Source organism: Cibotium barometz, chromosome 22 (genome assembly GCF_041138505.1).
Source record: "Cibotium barometz isolate CiBa-2024 chromosome 22, ASM4113850v1, whole genome shotgun sequence".
NCBI lineage: Eukaryota > Viridiplantae > Streptophyta > Polypodiopsida > Cyatheales > Cibotiaceae > Cibotium > Cibotium barometz.
In genome coordinates this window covers 32946383-32952020 of record NC_141067.1, presented here as the reverse complement: position 1 = coordinate 32952020, position 5638 = coordinate 32946383, and positions in this window count along the sequence as shown.

Genomic DNA, 5638 nt, shown 5'->3' with positions numbered 1-5638 from the left:
CTCATAAGCAAGAAGAAACTTCTTCATTTACCCAACATCATGGGAACAACCATGCAAGCTTCCTATGAAATACAACCATGACAGCATTTTATGAAACCCACAAATATAACCATTCAAGCTTCCTATGAAATACAACCATGTAAGCATTCTATGAGACCCACAAACATAACCATGCAAGATTTGTATGAAACCCACGAATACAACCGTGAAAGCTTTCTATGAAACCCACAAATACAACCATGCAAGCTTTGTACGAAACCCACAAATATAACAATGTAAGCTCTCTATGAAACTCACAAATATAATAAATAGAAACATGCAAGCTCTCTAAGAGTCCACAAATACATAATGGGGAAGATCTTGAAACCATTAGGATAGCCCAAGAATTTGCCAATGATTAGGAAAGCTTATTGGGCTCTTAAAAATATCATTAACAAGATTAAAGTATGAAAACATCAAGAGTAAAATGGAGGGTAATTCCATGGTTCTCGTGAATTGAGAGAGATTAAGTAATTAAATCCAATGCCTAACTTAAGCTTAAAAACAACATAATGATTGAAGAATTCTAAGTAAGACTTGTTTTATCCTTTGTTTAAAACATGAAAAATAAGGTAACTTGAATGAAGCATTCAAACATAGAAAAGAGAGCATCTCATGCTTGACTAATCCTATTAGTTAAGCATGAAGGATCTCATACTTACATGAAGAGGGAAGCAACTTATCTAAAGCATTCAATTCATAGGAAGAGGAAATCTTATGCTTGACTTATCCCATTACTTACACATGAAGAGGGAAGCAACTTGAATGAAACACTCCTCCATAAGAAAGATAGCATGAGCCTCTCAATAAGTGATCAAGCAATAAGACAACTTAATCTTATTTTAAATCAAAACTTGATTACTTAATAACCCTATAAGATCTATGAACAAAATAAAACATGATCTAATCAAGCATTGGAACAACTATGCACTTCATTGAAGAGAAGGCAAGTTTTCCATGGAACCTTTTTATTTGTATGAAAGAAATAAAGTGGGTTTTGGCAAGCAAGAGACTCATTAGCTTTCTCTTTAACCCTAACCTCAAGCCCAAGAAATAGCTAATGTTTTTAAGAATTTACATGACAATGCAGGAGCCTTAATCACGCAAGTCAATGCACTCCAACCCTAGGGGGAGATGAAAATCAAGCTTAATCTAGCCTAATAATTACCTAATTAGATTAGAAATCATCTACATTAAGGTCTAAACCTAACCTTAGCGAAAAATGATGAGAGCTTGAGCTTTAGGAAGGGGAGGGAGCAGAGGAACTTGTGCAACCAAAATCAAGCTCAATAATGCCCAAAAACAAGGAAAAACCCCTTTATTTTTAGGCATATTTAACCCCTTTATTTTTAGGCATATTTAACCATATGCCTAAGTGTCACCATATAATAATATTTTATTCTTTGCCTATCACTTCATCACATGCTCACATGTTCTCTAGAAGTCCATGAGTCATTCTAGGAGCATTTCCTTTTATTTTCAACCATTTTAGCTAGAACTATAAAAATCTCTCATCTGGTATTTGATGGGAGTTCTATTTGTCACATGAATTCTTGGAATCAAAAGAAAATTTTCCATTAAAATAAAAAATTTGAAACCCCACTCTCTCTCTAGACTTATTTTCTCTTTCTAGCTTTTTACTTAACAAAATTTTGAAACTCCACTCTCTCTCTAGACTTATTTTCTCTTTCTAGCTTTTTACTTTATAAATAAGAGTTCTTCATCATCCAAATAAGGGTCAATAATGAGGGATCCTACACCATGCACATTAGCCATGCAAGCACATCAAATCATTAGATTAGGGAAGTATTATTTATGGGTTAACAAGGTTCAAATACCCCTTTGCAAAAGGATGTCTTGCTACTATGCCATTATATGTAGTGTTTTTATTAAAAATAATGCTTACATTAACAATAAATGCTAATCAAAATAAATCTATACCAAAAACTTAAATTTTTAAAATTAAATTTGTTTGAGAAAATCTCTACTCTTGGATCGCTTGATGATTGAATTTTTATTGTGAACAATAATTATGCTTACACAAATAATAAATGTTAAATCTAGGAAATTTTTGAAAACAAAAACTGCAAATAAACCTCCATCCTTGGATCTTGATGATTAAGCCTAGAATAGCTTTGACCAAACAATTTTCCCCATGCCTCACCATGTCTTGTAGAAGGCAAGACCAAAAGACAAAGTTCAAACCTTAGATGAAACGTTTAAATGTTAGGAAAGAGCCCATTCATGCCTTACAAACAGACCCGTCTTTATTAATTTAAACAAATCCTTAGTAAATGGTCAATTCAATTATTATTATTATTGCCTCATGGGATTTAGCCCAATGGTTGTGTCCTTGCCTCTAAAAAATGGTAGCATCTTTGCCTTTAAAAAAAGAGGTACATGGTTTGAATCAACCTTTCTAGCATACATTTCAATACCCTCTCTTTCATTTTTTTTAAATATTATTATTTTTAGTAGCACTCTTGCTTAATCCATAGAAAAGGTGGGGATCTTCACATGCATGTGTCTATATAGTTTGTGACTTGATATCTTAGAAAGCTCTCTTGTGTCATTACACCTCATTTGGGTGGTAATTTTAAGACGAGTGTGAGTTGAGAGTTGCTAATCTAAAAGAAACCATGTGTGTTATGAACAATGTCGAAGTCACAAAACTTGTTTATGTGTGAATGTAAACCTCTCCATAATTTGTTACATACAAAGAAGCAATGTAACCATAATATTGGTACCTACATTAAGCAATGTAACCATAATAAAACTTGTTTATGTGTGAATGTAAACCTCTCCATAATTTGTTACATACCAAGAAGCAATGTAACCATAATATTGGTACCTACAAGAAGCACTATACAACCATTAGGTTTCTTAGTGGAGGAATTGCTTGCATATCTCAGCAAAGGGAGTTTTCCAGTTGAGCCTCCAGAGCCGCTTGGATAGCCAAGTCGATGAGATAATATAGGGGAGGCTTCGGGCAAGTCTCTCTATTCCATTAAAATATATCATCCCCTCTCCTATTAGAATAGAATGACCATAGCACATATGGTTTAGGGGTCTTATAGCTAGTACCATAGCACATATGGTTTAGGGGTCTTATAGCTAGTATCATAGCACATATGGTTTAGGATTTGAATAAAAAACTTTTTCTTGAGTTTTTTTTATTGAGCTTGAATATTCTAGGACCACTATGCTATCTAGTGAGGAGCCTACAAGTCTCACACCTAGATCATCCCGCAATCATGCAAAATCACATGGAACTGCTTCTATTAGATCCATACCACTCCCAAGGCATAAACACTCTAGCAAACCAATGCACTTGATTTCACAAGTGACTGACACTCAAGTCCAAGTCCCTAGACACTCACTATACCTAGTACAATGAGAGCCGCTTCTTTTCCATCCCACCAACCATGTCAGGAGCACACCCATGACCATTGAGATAGGTCAAGGTATTGGAAGATCATCTTTGTGATGATAGGACTCATCATTCGATGATATCTACCCAACATCACATATGCCTATGTGGTACCTTCATGGACTTCCACAACAACATACAATGAATATAGTATACAAATTGGTTAAGCAATTATGCATCACACACACATTTTGAGATGGAGTAAACCTTTGCAAGTTTGAAAAGACATTCTCTACTCTCGATTGAAACTTCGAACGCCATTTCTCTAATTGCACAGCCTGGCACAATCTTTGGACTGATGACACTTATTAGACATCATCCCAATAATGGTCATAATATCCATATGAATCTACTAAAAAGGTTCCTTCTCTAAGGTCTCTAAATTTCTTGGTCTTTTGACATTTTTTCATTTTAAACTCCAACTCTGGGGGTCTTTAAAGAGAAAAAACTTTAAGAAAATCTAAGATTCATTGCAATTTCTATGCGCCTTCTTGCACACAAGTGTATTTAAGTACTACCAATATGTTCACCGAATTACTTCTATGCTTGCATATGGTTTTGCAATTAGTCCTAATTTAAGGCATTGAGATTTTCTAGTTATCTAAGTTAATGATTTGCTTCACTTTAGGGTTTCCTATAAAATATAGGACTATAACTCCCATTATGTCCAGGCTTCTTTAATAACATCCCCTACCTATATGATTTCATCATTGTGGGGTTCACTCTAAATTCTTATAGTAGATATTCTATTATTCCTAAGAATGATAATCTCAAAAATTTATTTTAATTGGATAGAGATTTATACCCGATGGATTTACCTCTTATGATAGATAACTAGGTTGCACAGCTAAGTCCTCTTTTTACTCATAATTAGCCTCTTCTCTTTCTAAAAATAGGATCATTATGCTAAAGCTAGTTTAACCCAAGGTATTAATCTTAATCTAAACCATTAAGTTTTCTAATCCCTTCCTCAAAAATTCACACTAGACATTTCTCTTTTAGTTGAGAGATATTGAACCTAGGAAAGGCTTCTCTCTCTAGAATTTATGATTCTAATTCTTAACCTGGAATGGATTCTCGTTGTAGAATTTATGATTCTAATTCTATTTTCTATGGCCCATTTTTGAGGTCCTTTAATTCATAAATCTACACATTTAAAGGAGAAAACTATACTCATTTAAAGGGTAAAAACACTACTTGAATAATTTAAGATTCTCCCTTAAGAAAAAACTTATGTGCACAACTTATGCATAAAAAGGGTGTATGATTTCAATTTCTTCTCCTTATGGCATCTTGGATTAATTACAAGGTTGATTAATTGAGTAATTTTTACTACATAAATTGATCTAAAAAACTACATGTGAAAGGGGTTGTATGTATGACAAAAATTATAACCATACGTGTAATTTATAGTGTATGAGTTTGTTAAAGGCCTACTCAACTAAGAAACCTTTAGTTGCACACTTTAAAGGTTTTGGGCATGAATGTTATGTACTAACATCCATGTTGATAGGTATGTCAATGGACACATGGGAAAGATAGTATGGGAAAGATAGTGTAGAGGCAAACATAGGCATCGATGTGAAGAGGAATATGTCCATGGTGAATACGGATAGCCAACAATCACATAAATCTTCTAACCCATCACATAGCCTTGCCAAATAGAAGGAATAAGCATCTCTCTATCCCACTGCATCACTTGCTTAGTATGCTTGCTCAGTATGCATCGTTGCATGACCATCACCATGATCAAGCTGCCCATCATTAAGAACATCTAGTGTGACGAAAACAACACAAGGGCCATCAGGCCCCTCTCATCCATAGCATGTGAGATAACTACACAACATACAAGAAACCAAGGTATAAGCATCTTGATTAGCTAACATCTCCTATCTTGGACCAATATTCACCACACAATTGTTGGATGAGGAAGAAGATGCTCTGCGCACTCACACGGACACACACACACACACAGTGGGGCGTAGACAAGCTCAGAGAGTGAGAGACGAAGCTCGATGCTCGAAAGTACTCAATGATAATGATAAGAAATGAGTGGAATACAAGAGTACTAATAGAAGCCCTAGCCCTAGGACTAATGTAGCTAGCACACAAGAGTGCGTTCACATGGGGGAAAAACCTTGCCTCCAGCACAGGGTAAAAAGTGCTTAT